Source organism: Rhinoraja longicauda, unplaced genomic scaffold (genome assembly GCF_053455715.1).
Source record: "Rhinoraja longicauda isolate Sanriku21f unplaced genomic scaffold, sRhiLon1.1 Scf000045, whole genome shotgun sequence".
Taxonomy (NCBI): domain Eukaryota; kingdom Metazoa; phylum Chordata; class Chondrichthyes; order Rajiformes; family Arhynchobatidae; genus Rhinoraja; species Rhinoraja longicauda.
Window position 1 is genome coordinate 557,580 of NW_027601263.1, and position 20,342 is coordinate 577,921.

General features: G+C 44.2%; 1 pseudogene across 1 annotated transcript in view; it reads right to left on the reverse strand.

Annotated features, from left to right (window-relative positions):
- Positions 1–241: 241 nt before the first annotated feature.
- Positions 242–20,342, reverse strand: part of LOC144612479 (flavin-containing monooxygenase 5-like) — a 109,125-nt pseudogene continuing 89,024 nt past the window's right edge. Inside the window, exons 2-6 of the transcript XR_013549673.1 lie at positions 17,351–17,488; positions 17,154–17,156; positions 12,844–12,987; positions 9,572–9,771; positions 242–1,252 (exon numbers count right to left, since the gene is read on the reverse strand). The product of XR_013549673.1 is annotated as a flavin-containing monooxygenase 5-like (transcript). The remainder of the gene's footprint in view (positions 1,253–9,571; positions 9,772–12,843; positions 12,988–17,153; positions 17,157–17,350; positions 17,489–20,342) is intronic.

The following is a 20,342-nucleotide window of genomic DNA, read 5'->3' on the forward strand; positions in this document are numbered from 1 at the left end:
AGTGGAAAGCAAGAGACATTCATTATAAATAAAAATAAAGACAAGAATAAATTATCATTTACTGTGTATTCATTTACTGTTACTGTTGACTGTTACCATTGTGCCTCTAAGCTGCCCAAGCGAAATATGGAGTGTTTTTCCTCCAATTTGCGGTGGACCTCGCTATGACACTGGAGGAGGCCCAGGACAGAAAGGTCAGACTGGGAGTGGGAGGGGGAGTAGAAGGGCTCAGCACCGGGAGATCAGGTTGGTTAAGGCGGACTGAGCGAAGCTGTTAAGCGAAACAATCGCCGAGCCTACGTTTGACAATAGACAATAGACAATAGATGCAGGTGTTGGCCATTGGGCCCTTCAAACCAGCACCACCATTCAATGTGATCATGGCTGATCATTCTCAATCAGTACCCCGTTCCTGCCTTCTCTCCATACCCCCTGACTCCGCTATCCTTAAGAGCTCTATCTAGCTCTCTCTAGAAAGCATTCAGAGAATTGGCCTCCACTGCCTTCTGAGGCAGAGAATTCCACAGATTTACAACTCTCTGACTGAAAAAGATTTCCTCATCTCCATTCTAAATTGCCTCCCCCTTATTCTTAAACTGTGGTCTCGGCGATGTAGAGAAATTGACGTCTGAAACAGCGGATATAATAGATGGGGTTGGAAGAGGTGCAGGTGAACCTCTGCCTCACCTGGAAAGACTTCAGTCCTTGGATGTAGTCGAGGGGGGTGGTAAAGGGACAGATGTTGTATCACCTGAGGTTGTAGGGGAAATGCCTGGGGAGGGTGGATTTGGGTAGGAAGGGATGAGTGGACCAGGGAGATAGGGAGGGAAGTGTCTCTGTGGAAAGCAGAAAGGGGAGGAGATGGAAAGATGTGTCGCTCCAGCAGAAGATCTCCTACCTTTGAAGACCCTGGTGGCCCAGCGGGCTTGTAGTTCAGATAAGGGCATGATGGCGCCAAGAGGTTGCATCAGACCGATTATGCAAAGGGTCGGATGGGCCATGTTGGGGGGGGAACACAAGCTTGTACAGTTCAACTTCGTTCTTCTCCACCTTGATCACAGACTCATCTAGGAATGGATAGGAAAACGTGTATCCTGTGGCAAAGACCACAAAGTCAATCTCTTCAACGGAGCCGTCTTCAAAGATGGCCGCCTTCTCGGTGAACCTCTTCACGTTCGGTTTCATCAGAACCGTCCCTGATATGATCCGGTTTGGCAAATCATCATTCACCGTAGGATGTTGGCTGAAAATGCTATAGCAACGATGAACAATGCTTAGTTTAGAGATACAGCGTGGAAACAGGCCGTTCAGCCAACTGAGTCCGCGCCGACCAGTGATCACCCATTCACACACTAGTATAGTTTAGGGATACTGCGCGGAAACAGACCATTCCCCACCGTGTCCGTGCCGACCAGCGATCGCTCGTTCACACGCTAGCTTAGTTTGGAGATACAGCGCGGAAAAAGACACTTCGCCACCGTGTCCGCGCCGACCAGCGATCGCCCGTTCACACACTAGTTTAGTTTGGAGATACAGCGCGAAGATACAGGCCCTCCAGCCCAACTCGCCTACACCGGCCAACACGTCCCAGCTACACTTGTCCCACCTGCCCGCGTTTGGCCCATATGCAATTGAGGATTTGAGTATAGGAGTAAAGAGGTCCTTCTGCAGTTGTACAGGGCCTTGGTGAGACCTGAAATATTGTATGCAGTTTTGCTCTCCTAATTTGAGAAAGGTCATCCTTGCCATTGAGGCAGTGCAGTGTAGGTTGAACAGGTTAATCCCCGGGATGGCAGGACTGTCATATGAGGAAAGATTGGAAAGACTCCTCCTGCAACCATTTGCTATGTTTCTATGTTTCTATCCATCTAAACCTGTCCTATCCATGTTCCTGTCTAACAGTTTCTTAAACGTTGGGATAGTCCCTGCCTCAACTACCTCCTCCGGCACCTCGTTCCATGGATCTAGCATTCTGTTACACAATGAGTCGTTTCATAGAAACATGGAAACATAGAAAATAGGTGCAGGAGGAGGCCATGCAGCCCTTCGAGCCAGCACTGCCATTCATTGTGATCATGGCTGATCGTCCCCAATCAATAAACCGTGCATGCCTTCTCCCCATATCCCTTGATTCCACTAGCTCCTGGAGCTCTATCTAACTCTCCCTTAAATCCATTCAGTGATTTGGCTTCCACTGCCCTCTGTGGCAGTGAATTCAACAAATTCACAACTCACTGGGAGAAAAAGGTTTTGCTCACCTCAGTTTTAAATGGCCTCTCCTTTATTCTAAGACTGTGACTGGTTCTGGACCCGCCCAACATTGGGAACATCTTTCCTGCATCTAGCTTGTCCAGTCCTTTTATAATTTTATATGTTTCTATAAGATCCCCTCTCATCCTTCTAAACTCCGGTGAATACAAGTCTAGTCTTTTCAATCTTTCCTCATATGACAGTCCCGCCATCCCAGGGATCAATCTTGTGAACCTACGCTGCACTGCCTCATTTACAAGGATGTCCTTCCTCAAATTAGGAGACGTAAACTGTACACAATACTCCAGATGTGGTCTTACCAGGGCCCCATACAACTGCAGAAGAACCTCTTTACTCCTATACTGAAATCCTCTTGTTATGAAGGCCAACATTCCATAAGCTTTCTTCACTGCCTGCTGTACCCGCACGTCAACTTTCAGTGACTGGTGTACAAGGACACCCAGGTCTCGCTGCACCTCCCCCTTACCTAACCTAACTCCATTGAGATAATAATCTGCCTCCTTGTTTCTGCCGCCAAAGTGGATAACCTCACATTTATCTACATTATACTGCATCTGCCACGCATCTGCTCACTCACTCACTCAACCTGTCCAGGTCACCCTGCAACCTCCTAACATCCTTTTCACAGTTTACACTGCCACCCAGCTTTGTGTCATCCACACACTTGCTGGTATTGCTTCTAATTCCCTTTTCCAAATCATTAATATATATGGTAAACAGTTGCGGCCCAACACCGATCCTTGCGGCACTCCACTCGCCACTGCCTGCCATTCTGAAAAGGACCCGTTTACTCCTACTCTTTGCTTCCTGTCTGCCAACCAATTTTCTATCCATGTCAACACCCTACCCCCAATACCATGTGCTCTAATTTTAGTCACCAATCTCCCGTACGGGACCTTATCAAAGGGTTCTTGAAAGTATAGATACACTATATCCACTGGCTCTCTTTCATCCACTTTAATTGTCACATCCTCAAAAAATTCCAGAAGATTAGTCAAACATGAATTCCCTTTCATAAATCCATGCTGGAGTAAAGGAAGGGCAAGAGCTAGGAATTTTAATGACTGAGCTCGTTACTAAAATACTCAAAGATGTCTTTAAGTTGAAGGAAAATCCGAGGATTGATGTCGCACATCGGGTAGGTCGCATCAGAAGAGAATTAAATGCTCCCCAAGACAGATTATTGTGAAATTTTTGGACATTTCAAGTTTGGATAAACTTATGAAGATGATACCACATGGGGAGAGGCTTACAATTGATGGAGAAATTGTCAGATTCTACAGAGACTACCCACGCGAAATACTGGAAAAAAGAAATAATTTTAGAAGAGCAAGCAGCATTCTGCAAGGTAAATCGGAGGTGAGATATGGAGTTGTGTTTCCCGCGAAAATGAAAATTTATTATAACTCTATTCAACGCGCCTTCACGGACCCGGATTTGGCATTTAATTACGCACAAGAAATTGTAAAGAAAATAGAAAAAACAGAAGTAAAAGCGGATGAATAAATGTCTATTGGGAATCCGTGCGGTAATTAAGACGATGGAACTGCTCTAGACATTAACCAGACAGGCTTATCTGTCAGGAATGTGTATGCAATGGACAGGCCCTGGTCTCAACCTTGAACAGATAAGGAGAAGAGAAATAACTGAAAAAACATTTTGAAACAATACGATCAGATTGGAAAGAAAATCAAAGGACATTATGGACTTAAAAAATGGTTTGTAATACAGTATATATGTAATGTAAAGAATTAATTAATTATATAAACTTAAGATCATTAATCAAGGGTTACGCTAATATAGTAATGTTACACTAATAAGAGGAACCAAGTTATTAACCCAATGGATTTAGGGGATAAGGGGTATATAGAGATGATTATTATTAACAGATATATAAGGTTAAGTTGGTTGAAAAGAATTGAAATATAATTTAGGTTGTACGCTAACACATTATAATTAATGAAAAGGGGTATAAGAATATTAGAACACCATAAACTTGTGGGAAGAAAGAGGCGCTAATGATCTGGAAACGTTCCAGAGGTTTGGGCTGGAAGATGGTTGTATTTAAGATAAGAAACGCAACCCTTGAAACAGGCTGGTAATCAAGGTATTGATGAATACTGTATATTTGGACAGAGACAGGGCAGGTGTTCTCAGGTTTTTGAATTGTAGGACTCGGGGATACCGAGCAAGTAACACAGAAGGTTTAAAATTGGGGTAGAAATGAGAACACTTGAAATATTAAGGATTAAGGAGTCCCTTAGATATATTAAGAAAGATTAAGATATAGTCAGAGGAAACGGCTTGTAGTTATAAATCCTATAGTATTCAGGTGGCTGAACTCAATGTATAATTCCATCTACGGAGGTCTATCAATTTTTAGCCATCATAGATGGCTTCTTGTATTTAGGGTATCACCTTTTTGATACCTTAAAATCACGTGTTTTTTTTTGTTTGTTTTTTTGTAGCATTTACTTTTATTTAATTATTTTTCTTGTTTTCATCACTATTTTTCAACACACCTTTTTCTTCTTCTTAAGGAGGTTCAATATACGGAGGAGAGGTAAAATAATGTCAGAAGTGTGGGATGATACCCACATACACAAAAGGCTGAGGTACCTAATTACACCACAGGAAATAAAATTACTAAAACTTATTTATAATGCAGGACAATAAGGAAAATAAGAATGGAGGAGTCACATTTTGTAGTTGGAATATTAGGGGTGCGAATGATCCAATTAAAAGGGGCAAAATTATGGCCCATTTAAAATCTTTGAAGGTGCATATAGCGTTCCTGCAAGAAACGCATACGAAACTACAAACACAGATGAGATTTAGAGCAAATTGGATAGGCCAAATGTATCATTCGTCATTTACTGCTAAAGCCAGAGGAACGGCTATTATTATTCGGAAAGGTATACCGTTTCTATTAAAGAATACAATATCTGATAAAGAAGGAAGATACACGATAGTGGCGGGAGAAATTTATTCCACGCCACTCACTTTGATAAATATTTACGCTCCAAACTTTGATAATCCCCAATTTTTTAAGAAAATTATGGATCAAATAGATGAGTATAATTTTCAAAATATAATATTAGGGGGGGATTTTAACTGTGTTATAGATTCATATTTAGACAAATCAACAAAATTTAGGAAGGGTAGTGCTAAATCCAAGTCTAGTGAATTCTTAAATACTTATATAAAAAATACTAATATAATAGATGTATGGAGAATAGCTAACCCAACTGGAAGGGAATATTCGTTTTACTCATCAGTACACAAAACCTATTCAAGAATTGATTATTTTTTAGTGGACTCAAAACTAATACCATATACGATTAATTCTAAATACCACAATAGTATTATTTCTGATCACTCCCCGCTGACTTTTACTTTAAAACTTGAGGGAATGCCAGGTACAATTTTTTTTTTGAGATTTAACACACAAATAGCTAACGACCCACAAGGTTATGAGTATTTAAAACAACAAATGAAATTTTTTTTTGAAATAAATGAGACACCAGGGATTTCACCATCTTTATTATGGGAATCTTTTAAGGCTTTCATTCGTGGAGTTATAATTTCGTATCAAAGTTTTCTAAATAAAAAAAACAGGACAGAACAAGGGACGTTAGGAAAGGAAATTAAATTATTAGAATTAGGAAACGCAAAAGACCCAACAATAGATAAACATAATAAGATAACATTACTGAAATTTAAACTTAATCGAATATTATCGGCAAGAGTAATAAGATTATTTCAGATCACAAAACAAGTACAATTTGAATTTGGGGATAAACCACATAAACTTCTAGCACGACAATTGAAGAAACAAGAAAAGGAAAAAACAATTAGTAAAATCAAATCAGAGAACGGGGAACTATTAACTTTACCTAAGGACATTAACAAAAGGTTTGCTCAATTTTATCAAAATTTATATACATCTAAAACTAACATTGAAGACAATAAAATTATAATTTTTTTAGATAAGTGTAACTTGCCAAAATTGGATATCTTAGAACAAGAGGAATTAGGAACCCAGATTACAAGTGAAGAAATAAGAGAAACAATAAAAGAATTGAAAAATGGGAAGACTCCAGGGCCTGATGGTTTTAATAATGAATTTTATAAAAGATTTCAGGAGTTAATGGCCCCACGATTACTTAAATTATACAGGTACGCTTTTACCGATAAGAAATTACCAGAAACTTTAGCAGAATCCACAATTATGCTTATACCAAAAAAAGATAAAGATTTAGAAGATCCGGGCTCGTATAGAGCTATAGCACTGTTAAATACAGACCAAAAAATTTTAGCAAAGATTTTAGCAAGAAGATTGAGCAAATATATTAATAAATTGATAAAGCAGGACCAAACGGGGTTTATACCCAAAAGACAATCATTTAACAATTTGAGACGACTTTATAATATAATGTATTCACATAAAGGGGAAAAGGAAGACTTAGCAGTTATATCTTTGGACGCAGAAAAAGCATTTGATCAGGTAGAGTGGCAGTATTTATACATAGTACTCCAAAAATTTAATATAGGAGATAATTTTATTAGATGGGTAAAATTATTATACGATAAACCAACAGCAAGAATATTAACTAATAATACGTTGTCTCAAAAATTCCAATTATCACGGGGCAATAGGCAGGGATGTGTTTTATCACCCCTGCTATTTGCCCTTATGATAGAGCCACTGGCGGAAAGGATAAGAACTCATCCGAATATTCATGGATACAATACTAAGGACTCTAATAATAAAATTTCATTATACGCGGATGATATACTTTTATATATTACAAATTCAAAAACGAGTATCCCGAACGTATTAAATGTAATAGAGGAATTTGGCTCCTTTTCTGGATATAGAATAAATTGGAATAAAAGTGAAATTATGTCATTACATCCTCAGAAAGCGAATCATCTATTAAAATTTCCATTTAAAATTGCAACGGAAAAATGTAAGTATTTAGGTATTCAAGTTACCAGAAGATATAAATCATTATTTAACGCTAATTTTAGTCCTCTGTTAAATAAATTGAACGCTTTGATTATATTTTGGAAAACGCTCCCACTATCATTAATTGGCAGAATAAACGCTATCAAAATGATAGTGCTACCACAAATATTATATTTATTTCAATCCATACCAATATATATACCAAAATATATTTTTAAAAAACTAGAGTCTAATATTACTAATTTTATATGGGACTACAAAGCACATAGAATTAAAAGAAATCATTTGTGTAAACCTAAAGATGTAGGGGGACTTGCACTGCCTAATTTTTTATATTATTATTGGGCAGTGCATATTAAGAATATTATTTATTGGTTGGAGTGTCCTTCTCAACAGATGGAATGGATAAGAATGGAAAAAGAGGATTGTCTGCCTTATGATTTAGGAGCGATCCTCTTCTCCCCGATAAAATTGAATAATATATTATATAAGAAGAATCCAATTATACACAATATAATTCGAATTTGGAAACAAATAAAATTAAATTTAAAATTAAGAAACTTATCTTCATTAACACCAATAGTGAATAACCCGGTATTTAAACCAGCTATTATGGATAAAACATATAGACAATGGGAAAGACAGGGAATTAAAAAGTTGGGTGACATGTATGAAACGGGAAATTTATTATCATTTCAACAATTAAAATCAAAATTTAATCTCAATAATAACCAATACTTTAAATATTTACAGATATGTGACTTTATAAAAAAATATATACCAAGATCACAGAATATAACGATAGACCCACTGGAAGAAGCAATGAATATTAAGGCGGACTCACAAAAAATAATATCATATCTATATAACAGTATTCTTAATAGAGAATTGCCTTCAACAGAGGCAATTCGAGAAGACTGGGAAAAAGAATTACTGATAAAAATTTCTAAAGAAACATGGGAGAGGTATTTGATATACATACATAAATGTTCGATTAACTCTAGACATAATTTAATCCAATTTAAAATATTACACAGACTATATTACTCAAAAGTTAGGTTGAATAAATTTTATTCAAATATCTCACCCATTTGTGATAAATGTCTTTCACAAAATGCCAATCTTACACACTCTTTCGTTTCGTGCATAAAACTTCAAAGTTTTTGGGGTGATATATTTGATATATTTACTAGTTTATTTAAGACAAAAATGGAACCTAGCATGGAAATGATTATCTTTGGAGATGTAAATAAATTAAATATATCCCAAATCTCATTTTTTAATTATGGTTTATTAATAGCGAAAAAACTCATACTTAAATTGTGGAAAAAGTCTATTCCACCAACACTTAAAATGTGGATTGGTAATATGTTGGAAACAGCACATTTGGAAGAAATGAGACTCCTCCTAATAGAAAAAAAAGACCAATTCTTATCGAGTTGGTCTCCATTTATTGACCTTGTGGAATCATGCGGTGTAATATCAGCATAAAATTAAAATTCGGGGTTTGACTGAAAATTGATTAAGAATATTAAAAAAAAAACAAAAAAACATCGATTGGTTGCGTGGGAGAATCTCCTCTCTGCTTTACTTTCGCACATTTCCTTTTTTTTTTTTTTTTTTTTTTTTTTTTCACTCGATACTCACTAATTTATTCTTTACTCTTCACTACTTCTTTCTTTCTCATTTCTTTTTAAAAAGGAAGTTGTACAAATAATGTTTTAATAATTCTTGGCACCTGTAAAAAGGAACCATTAAAATGTAATGTGCTTACTTCCAAAAAAACAAAAACAAAAAAAAATAAAATAAAAAATAAATAAATAAATAAATAAATCCATGCTGACTTGGACTTATCCTTTTACTGCTATCCAAATGCACCGTTAGTAACCTCTTTAATAATTGACTCCAGCATCTTTCCCACCACCGAAGTAATGCACACTGATCTGTAATTCACCGTTTTCTCTCTCACTCCTTTCTTGAAAAGTGGGATAACATTATCTATCCTCCAATCCACAGGAACAGATCCTGAATCTATTGAACATTGGAAAATGATCACCAATGCGTCCACTATTTCTAGAGCCACATCCCTGACGACTCTGGGATGCAGACCACCAGGCCCAGGGGATTTATCATCGTTCAGTCCCATTAATCTACCAAATATTATTTCTCGCCTAATGAAAATTTCTTTCATTACCTCTACCCCCCTATATCCTCTATCCTCCAATACATCTGGAAGATTGTTTGTGTCTTCCTTCGTTTTCTCGAAGACTCGATGATTTAAACGCTCAATGGCTCATTGAGTGCATATCCCTTTCCCAATGATCTCACCTGTGCTCTGGTTGAAGTCCATAGTTGGCATGGTTAAATCTGTTGTTCAGTGATCCGTGCAAAACCCATTTCAAAATGGACTGAGGTATGAGATCCTTCAGCAGTTCTACCGAGCGGCAATTGAAATGCATATCACTAGGGTATCCTTGACTTCCAACACGGTTCAACACCCAAGACCCCCTCCTCGTGCTCAGAAAAACCTGGAGGTTAATTAGTGAATGTCAAGTTATCAGCTAATATAAGCAAGGCTTGCCCGAGGGGAGCGGCTTGTCGAGGAGCGGCCTTATTGAGGGAAGTCCATTGTGAGAAAAGTGCAAGTCTTTGGCTCGAGAGTCTTCGGCGAGGAGGCTGAGGGAGGAGACTAAGACAACAGTTGGAGTGGGTGAGACGCTGTAAGGAAATGACAGGAATGCTGAGTTAGTGTGATGTTTGCAGGATGTGTGAGGTCAGGTGGTCAGACTGGTGCCTCTGGCTGCCACAACTGTGGAAAGTGTGTCCAGGTTCAGCTCCTGAAGGAGTGTGTTGAGGAACTGGAGAGGCAGCTGGATGACCCCAGGATCATCCGAGAAAACGAGACGTTTCGGGACAAGACCTACAGCGAGATTGGTGCAGGAGGAGGCCATTCGGCCTTTCGAGCCAGCACCATCATTCATTGTGATCATGGCTGATCATCCACAATCAGTAACCTGTGCCTGCCTTTCCCCCATATTCCTTGATTCTGCTAGCCTCGAGACCTCTATCTAACTCTCTTTTAAATTCATCCAGTGAATTGGCCTCCAGTGCATTGTGTGCTAGAGAATTCTACAAATTCACAACTCTCTGGGTGAAAAAGTTTTTTTCTCATCTCAGTTTTAAATGGCCTCCCCTTTATTCTTAGACTGTGTGGAACCCTGGTTCTTGACTCCCCCAACATCGGGAACATGTTTCCAGCATCTAGCGTGTCCAGTCCCCGAATAATTATATATGGTTCTAGAAGATCCCCCTGTCATCCTTCTAAATTCCAGTGAATACAAGCCTAGTCTTTCCAATCCTTCCTAATATGACAGTCCCGCCATCCCGGGGATTAACCTGGTGAATCTACACCGCACTGCCTCAATGGAAAGGATGTCCTTCCCCAATTTCGGAGACCAATACTCCACACAATACCCCAGATGTGGTCTCACCAGGCCCCTGTTCAACTGTACTAGGACCTCTTTGCTCCTATACTCAAATCCTCTCGTTATGGTGGACAACATGCCATTAGCTTTCTTCACCGTCAGCTGTGCCTGCACGCTTACTTTGAGTGACTGGCGTACAAGCACACCCAGGTCTCGTTCTACTTCCCTTTTACCTAGTCTGACACAATTGAGATAATAATCTGCCTTCTTGTTCTTGCCACCCAAAGTGGATCACCTCACATTTATCCACATTATACTGCATTTGCCATGCATCTGCCCACTCAAGAGCACCCAGGTCTTATTGCACTTTACAAACCTACAAACCTGCAGATGCTTGAAGTATGCAAGGAAACCGGATTTATGGACATACCAAAGTGATTTAAGGATTTAACAGAAATATTGAACAGTCGAAATTTGGTTGAGGGTTGTCGGTGTGTGGAACGAGCTGCTGGAGGAGGTAATTGAGGCAGGGACTGTCACAATGTTTAACACTTGGACAGGTACATAGATAGGACAGGTTTGGAGGGATATGGATCAAACGCGGGCAGGTGGGGCTAGTGTAGATGGGGCATGTTGGCCGGTGTGAGCAAGTTGGGCCGAAGAGCCTGTTTACATGCTGTGTGACTTTGGCTCAATGGCTGCCTTTCCATCCGAGATTTCAAAGAGTCATATATTCATACAAGAGTCAATGTTTGAGATAATGTTCTCTTTTGCAAGTTAGCGGTCAGTGTTTACCTGAATAAATATTTGCCTGATTAAAAGCAGAATTGGGGGCATGGACATGGAAACCAAACTCTTGTGAAATTTTACAGTTAGTTTAGTTTGGAGATACAGCGCGGAAGCAGGCCCCTCGGCCCACTGGGTCCGCGCCAACCAGCGATCGCCCGTTCAAACACTAGTTTAGTTTGGAGATACAGCATGGAAACAGGCCCTTCGGCCCACCGAGTCCGCGCCGACCAGCCATCGCCCGTCCACACAGTAGTTTAGTTTAGAGATACAGCGCAGAAACAGGAGCACCACGCAGTCACTGGGAGAATGTGGAATCTCCACACAGACAGCACATGAGGTCAGGATCTGAACTAAACTAAACTAAGCTAGTGTACAAATGATCGAGGCCAGGCAGCATCTCTGGAGAACATAGATAGGAAATGCTGCCCGACCCACTGAGTTTCTCCAGCACGTTGTGTCTTTTCTTGTTCTGAAGAAGAGTCCCGACCTGAAATGTTGCCTGTCCATGTTCTCCAGAGCTGCTGACTGACCCCAATAAAGACCATGAACAAACTGATACCAGGAATGCGTGGGTTCACCTACCGTGAGCACTGGGCCTGTACTCGCTGGACTTTAGAAGAATGAGAGGGAACCTCATTGAAATTTCACCGACTGGTGAGAGGCTTGGATAGAGTGGATATGGAGAGGATGTTTCCACTAGTGGAGTCTAGGACCAGAGGGCACAGCCTCAGAATTAAAGGACGTTCTTTTAGGATGAATTTCTTGAGCCAGAGGGTGAGATTCATTGCCACAAACGGCGGTGGTGGCCAAGTCAGTAGATATATTTAAGGTACAGATGGATCGATTCTTGATTAGTACGGGTGTCAGGGGTTTTGGGCAGAACGGGGTTAGGAAGGAGAGATAGATCAGCCATGATTGAATAGCCCAGTAGACTCGATGGGCCAAATGGACTAATTCTGCTCATATCACGTGACCTTTTGACCCGCTGAGTTACTCCAGCACTGTATGTAGTCCTGAACCAGGGGCCACACACAGATTAAGAATAAGGAGTCGGCCATTTAAGACTGAGTCGAGGAGAAACGTTTCCATCCAGAGAGTTGAGAATCTGTGGGATTCTCTGCCACAAAAGGCAGTGTAGGTCAATTCACTGGATGGTTTCACGAGACAGAATTAGATTTAGCTGTTAGTGCTAACAGAATCAAGGGATGTGGGGGGGAAGCAGGAACGGGGTACTGATTGTGGATGATCAGCCATGTTCGTATTGAATGGCAGTGCTGGCTAGAAGGGGCAAATGGCCTACTCCTGCACCCGTTTTCTATGTTTATATATTTCAATGGATACCTACCTTTGGTATAAACCGGCAGTATCTTGCATTTTGTTACATACCTGTTTAGCAGATCGGCTGATCTCAACAGCGAGATCCCCTCCAGAATTTCCAATCCCGATCACAACAACTTTCTTTCCTTCAAATAAACGAGCGTCCTTGTACTCCTTGCTGTGAATGTATTGCCCTTTGAAAGATGTTATGCCTGAAAACATCCGAGAACATTAGGAACATCGGTCAGCGACCCATAGAGTGACACAGCCCAACTTGTTCACACCGGCCAACAATGCCCCATCCACACTAGTCCCTCCTGCCCACACCGACCAACAAGCCCCGTCTACACTAGTCCCACCTGCCCACACCGATGATCATGCCCCATCTACACTAGTCCCACTTGCCCACACCGACCAACATGCCCCACCTACACTAGTCCCACCTGCCCACACCGACCAACATGCTCCATCTACACTAGTCCCACCTGCTCATACCGGCCAACATGCCCCATCTACACCAGTCCCACCTGCCCACACCGACCAACATTCCCCAACTACACTAGTCCCATCTGCCCACACCGACCAACATGCCGCATCTACACTAGTCCACCTTCCCAAACCGACCAACATGCCCCATCTACACTAGTCCCACCTTCCCACACCGACCAACATGCTCCATCTACACTAGTCCCACCTGCTCATACCGGCCAACATGCCCCATCTACACCAGTCCCACCTGCCCACACCGACCAACATGCCCCATCTACATTAGTCCCACCTTCCGACACCGACCAACATGCCCCATCTACACTAGTCCCACCTTCCCACACCGACCAACATGCCCCATCTACACTAGTTCAACCTTCTCAGACCGACCAACATGCCCCATCTACACTGGTCCCACCTTCCCACACCGACCAACATCTCCCATCTACACTAATCCCACCGAGACGCGTTTGGCCCTTATCCCTCCAAACCTTTCCTATCCATGTATCTGTCCAAATGTTGTGAATGTCCCTGCCTCAACTACCTCCACCGGCAGCTCGTTCCATACACCCACCACCGTCTGTGTGGAAACGTCGCCCCTATTAAATCTTTCCCCTTCATTCTCACCTTAGACCTATGTCCTATGCCCTAATCTGGGCAAGAGATTCTGTGCGTCTACCCGATCTATTCCTCTCATGATTTTGTACACCCTTCTTAAGACTAATTCTGACAATTCCCTACTCTTTCAAAGGCACAGGTCTTGATGAGAACTATATACCTGCGCTCTTAGATCTCTATCCAGGCCTTTCACTATTCGGTGAAATTTCAATGAGGTCCCCCCTCATCCTTCTAAACTCCAGCGAATACAGGACCAGTGCCGACAAACGCTCTTTTCAATTGAAAGACCATATATGATTACAACCGAGCCGTCCACAGTTTACAGATACAGGATATAGGGAATAAAGTTTAGTGCAAGTTAAAGTCCGATTAAAGATAGTCTGAGGGGCTCCAATGAGGTTAATGGGAGGCCAGGGCCGCTCTCTAGTCGGTGAGAGGCGGTTCAGTTGCCTGATAACAGACGGGAAGAAACTGTCCCTGAATCTGGAGGTGTGCGTTTTCACACTTTTTGTCCGATGGGAGAGGAGAGAAGAGGGAGTGATCGGGGTGAGACTGTTCCTTGATTATGCTGCTGGCCTTGCCGAGGCAGCGTGAGTGTTGATGGAGGCGATGGAAGGGCGGTTGGTTTGTGAGCGTGACGTGTTGGCTGCTGCCAATTACTTAAGCGTGGGGCTAGGAGGGACTTATTGGGTCAAATGGCATAATTCTGCCCCTGTCACTTGTGACCTTATGATCTTCATTAGTACGGGTGTCAGGAAATATGGGGAGAAGGCAGGAGAATGGGGTTGTGAAGGGATGGGTGGGCGGGGGGTGGGGAGGGGATGTAATGCTGAGGCTCTATAAAGCGCTGGTCAGGCCGCATTTGGAGTATTGTGAGCAGTTTCGGGCCCCATACTTGTGGAAGGATGTGCTGGCTCTGGAGAGGGTCTAGAGGAGGTTCACAAGAACGATCCCAGGAATGAGTGGATTAATGTACGATGCGTGTTTGGCGGCACTGGGCCCGTACTCGCTAGAGTTTAGAAGAACGAGGGGGGGACCTCATTGAAACTTCACCGAATAGTGAAAGGTCTGGATAGAGTGGATGTGGAGAGGATGTTTCATAAAACATAGAAACATAGAAACATAGAAACATAGAAAATAGGTGCACGAGTAGGCCATTCGGCCCTTCGAGCCTGCACCGCCATTCAATATGATCATCGCTGATCATCCAACTCAGTATCCCGTACCTGCCTTCTCTCCACACCCCCTGATCCCTTTAGCCACAAGAGCCACATCTAACTCCCTCTTAAATATAGCCAATGAACTGGCCTCAACTACCTTCTGTGGCAGAGAATTCCACAGATTCACCACTCTCTGTGTGAAAAAAAACTTTCTCATCTCGGTCCTAAAAGACTTCCCCCCTTATCCTTAAACTATGCCCCCTTGTTCTGGACTTCCCCAACATCGGGAACAATCTTCCTGCATCTAGCCTGTTCAACCCCTTAAGAATTTTGTAAGTTTCTATAAGATCCCCCTCAATCTTCTAAATTCCAGCGAGTACAAGCCGAGTCTATCCAGTCTTTCTTCGTATGAAAGTCCTGTCATCCCAGGAATCAATCTGGTTCAACTGCAGGGAGAATCTAGGACCAGAGGCCACAGCCTCAGAATTTAAGGGCTTTCCTTTAGGAATGAGATGAGGAGTTTCTTGAGCCAGAGGGTGGTGAATCTGTGGAATTCATTGCCACAGACGGCGGTGGAGGCCAGGTCAGTGGATATATTTAAGGCAGAGATAGATAGATTTTTGAATAGTTCGGGCGTTATAGATTATGGGGAGAAAACAGGAGAATGGGGTTAGGAGGGAGAGATAAATCAGCTTTATTGAATGGCAGAGTGGACTCGATGGGCCAAATGGTCTAATTCTGCTCCTAGAACTTTAGAAACATAGAAAGAGAGAAAATAGGTACAGGAGGAGGATATTCTGCCCTTCGAGCCAGCAGCGCCATTCATTGTGATCATGGCTGATCGTCCACAATCAATAAATAACCCGTGCCTGCCTTCTCCAAATATCCCTCGATTCCACTAGCCCCTAGAGCTCTATCTAACTCTCTCTTAAATCCATCCAGTGATTTCGCTTCCACTGCCCTCTGTGGCAGAGAATCCCACAAATTCACAACACTCTGGGTGAAAATGTTTTTTCTCACCTCAGTTTTAAATGGCCTCCCCTTTATTCTAAGACTATGTCCCTTGGTTCTGGACTCGCCCAACATTGGGACAATTGTTCCTGCATCTAGCTTGTCCAGTCCTTTTATAATGTTATATGTTTCTATAAGATCCCCTCTCATCCTTCTAACCTCCAGTGAATAAAAGCTTTGAAGATAGATCAGCTATAATTGAGTGTCGGAGTAGCCTTGGCTGGTGGGGAGGGGTGGAGAGGGAGTGAGTGGGGGAGAGGGGAGGAGAGGGGAGGAGCGTTGGAGAGGGAATGAGCGGGGAGAGAGAGTGAGAGGGGGAAAGGGGAGGAGAGGAAGTGAGCGGAGATAGTGAGTGAGTGGAGGAGAGGGGAGGATGGGAGGTGAGCAGGGGAGAGTGAGTGCGCAGGGGTGGGGTGGAGTGGGGAGGGGAGGGATTGAGAGGGGGAGAGGGAGTGAGCGGAGAGATGGGGAGAGGGAGTGAGCGGGGAGAGGGGAGTGAGCGGGGAGGAGCGTGGGAGAGGGGAGGGAGTGAGCGGGGAAAAGGGGAGGAGAGGGGATGAGAGGGATTGAGCGTGGGAGAGGGGAGTAAAGAGGAGGAGAGGAGAGGAGAGGGAGTGAGTGGGGGAGAGGGGAGGAGAGGGGATGATAGGGAGTGAGCTTGGGAGAGGGGAGGAGAGGGAGTGAGCAGGAGAGAGGGGAGGGGAGGGGATGTGCGGGGAGAGGGGAGGGAGGGAGCGAGCGGGGGAGAGGGGAGGGGATGGAGCGTGCGGGGGAGAGTGGAGGATAGGGGAGGAGAGGGGAGGAGAGGGAGTGAGCAGGGGAGAGGGGAGGGGAGGGAATTTGCGGGGAGAGGGGAGGGGAGGGAGCGAGCGGGGGAAAGGGGAGGGGATGGAGCGTGCGGGGGAGAGGGGAGGATAGGGGAGGAGTGAGCGGGGGAGAGGGGAGGGGAGGGAGTGAGCGGAGGAGAGGGGAGGGGAGGGGTGAGTGGGGAGAGAGGAGGGGAGGGACCGAGCGGGAGAGAGTGGAGGAGAGGCAGTTAGTGGGGGACAGGGGAGGAGCGAGGGAGAGGGGAGGGGAGGGAGTGAGCGAGGGAGAAGGGAGGAGAGGGAAGGAGAGGGGAGGAGAGGGGAGGAGCGGGGAGGAGTGGGGAGAGGGCAGGAGAGGGGGTGAGAGCGGGGAGAGGGGAGGGGAGGGAGTAAGCGAGGGAGGAGTGGGAATGAGCGGGGGAGATGGGAGGGAGTGAGCAGGGTGAGACTGCTCCTTGGTTTAGCAGCCGGTCTTGCCCAGGCAGGCTCACAAACCTGGTAGTTCCACAGTCCACCAATATCATCACTTCTATCAAAGCAGGTCGGCTGCAAACCTTCATCGAGACAGCATTTTATAGATGTTAAACCACTGGCTCCAGCGCCAATAATTGCAACGCTCTTTGCTGTCTTCATCTGAGAAAACCAAACGTTGAATATCATCGCACGAGCTCGGAGTCATAGAGTGATATAGCACGGAAACAGACCCCTCAGCCCAACTTTCCCACACTGGCCAACATGCCCCATCTACACTAGTCCCACCCGCCCACACCGACCAACATGCCCCATCTACACTAGTCCCACCTGCCCACACCGACCAACATGCCCCATCTACACTAGTCCCACCTGCCCACACCGACCAACATGCCCCATCTACACTAGTCCCACCTGCCCACACTGGCCAACATGCCCCATCTACACTAGTCCCACCTGCCCACACTGGCCAACATGCCCCATCTACACTAGTCCCATCCGCCCACACCGAACGACATGCCCCATCTACACTCGTCCCACCTAACCATACCGACCATACTGACTGTCATATGTTGAAAGACTGGAGCGACTTGGCTTGTATACACTGGAATTTAGAAGGATGAGAGGAGATCTTATCGAAATGTATATGATTATTAAGGGGTTGGACACGTTAGAGGCAGGAAACATGTTCCCACTGTTGGCGGAGTCCAGAACAAGGGGCGACAGTTTAAGAATAAGGGGTAGGCCATTTAGAACTGAGATGAGGAAAAACATTTTCAGTTGGAGAGTTGTGAATCTGTGGAATTCTCTGCCTCAGAAGGCAGTGGAGGCCAATTCTCTGAATGCATTCAAGGGATAGCTAGATAGAGATCTTAAGGATAGCGGAGTCAGGGGGTATGGGGAGCAGGCAGGAACGGGGTACTGATTGACAATGATCAGCCATTATCACATTGAATGGCGGTGCTGGCTCGAGGGGCCGAATGGCCTCCTCCTGTACCTATTGTCTATTGACCAACATGCCCCATCTACACTAGTCCCACACCGACCAACATGCCCCTTCTACGCTAGTCCCAACTGCCCACACCGACCAACATGTCCCATCTACACTAGTTCCACCTGCCAACACTGACCAGCATGCCCCAGCTACACGAGTCCCGCCTTCCCACACCAACCAAAATGATCCATCTACACTAGTCCCACTCACACCGGCCAACATTCCCCAACTATATGCCCCAACTATAAGGCATTTGACAAGGTTCCACGTGGAAGGTTGATTAAGAAGGTTAAATCGTTGGGTATTAATAGTGAGGTTGCAAGATGGATTCAACAATGGCTGAATGGGAGATACCAGAGGGTAACGGTTGACAATTGTATGTCAGGTTGGAGGCCAGTGTCTAGTGGTGTGCCCCAAGGATCTGTGTTGGGTCCACTGTTGTTTGTCATTTACATTAATGATCTGGATGATGGTGTGGCAAATTGGATTAGTAAATATGCAGATGATACTAAGATAGGTGGAGTAGTTGATAGTGAGGTAGATTTTCAAAGCCTACAGAGAGACTTGGGCCTTTTGGAAGGGTGGGCTGAAAGATGGCAGATGGAGTTTAATGCTGATAAGTGTGAGGTGCTGCATTTTGGTAGGACAAATCAAAATAGGAAGTACAGGGTAAATGGTAGGGAATTGAGGAATGCAGTGGAACAGAGGGATCTGGGAATAACTGTGCATTGTTCCCTGAAGGTGGAATCTCATGTGGATAGGGTGGTGAAGAAGGCGTTTGGTATGCTTGCCTTTATAAATCAGAGCATCGAGTATAGAAGTTGGGATGTAATGTTGAAATTGTACAGGGCATTGGTGAGGCCGAATCTGGAGTATGGTGTGCAGTTCTGGTCGCCAAATTATAGGAAGGATGTCGACAAAATGGAGAGGGTACAGAGGAGATTTACTAGAATGTTGCCTGGGTTTCAGCACTTAGGCTACAGAGAGAGGTTGAACAGGTTGGGTCTTTATTCTTTGGAGCGTAGAAGGTTGAGGGGGGACTTGATAGAGGTATTTTAAATGTTGAGAGGGACGGACAGAGTTGACGTGGGTAGGCTTTTCCCTTTGAGAGTGGGGAAGATTCCAACAAGGGGACATAGCTTCAGAATTGAGGGACAAAGGTTTAGAGGTAACATGAGGGGGAACTTCTTTACTCAGAGGGTTGTGGCTGTATGGAATGGGCTTCCGGTGGAAGTGGTGGAGGCTGGCTCGATTTTATTATTTAAGAGTAAATTGGATAGGTATATGGATAGGAGGGGATTGGAGGGTTATGGTCTGAGTGCAGGTAGATGAGACTAGGTCAGGGAGAATGGTCGGCGTCGACTGGTAGGGCCGGACAGGCCTGTTTCCATGCTGTAGTTGTTATATATTATATATGTCCCACCTGCTCACACCTTCCAACATGCCCCATTTACACGAGTCCCTCCTGCTCACACCGTCCAACATGCCCCATTTACACGAGTCCCACCTGCTCAAACCGGCCAACATGTCCCATCTACACTCGTCCCCCCTGACCGCGTTTAGTCAATATCCCTCCAAAGCTGTCCTATCCATGTATCTGTCCAAGTGTTGGGATAGTACCTGCCTCAACTATCTCCTCCCACAGCACATTCCATCCACCTACCACCCTCTGTGTGGAAATGTTACCACTCATATTCCTATTAAATCGTTCCCCCCTCTCTCACACCTTAAACTTAGGTCCTATCGTCCTTGATGCCCTTAATCTGCGCAATAGATTCCGTGCATCTACGCAAGAGAGAACTTTTCATCTCTATCTGCCGGCGTGACATTAGCCGCCTCAAATTCTCCACTGCCCTGACTCACTCTAACCTCTCGGCCCCTCTCTCCCTCTCTCTGTCTCTCTTTCTCTCTCCCTCCCCTCTCTCCCTCCCCTCTCACCCTCCCCCTCTCTCCCACTCTTTCTCTCTCTCCTCTCTCTCTCTCTCTCTCATCTCTCTCTCTCTCTCTCTCTCTCTCTCTCTA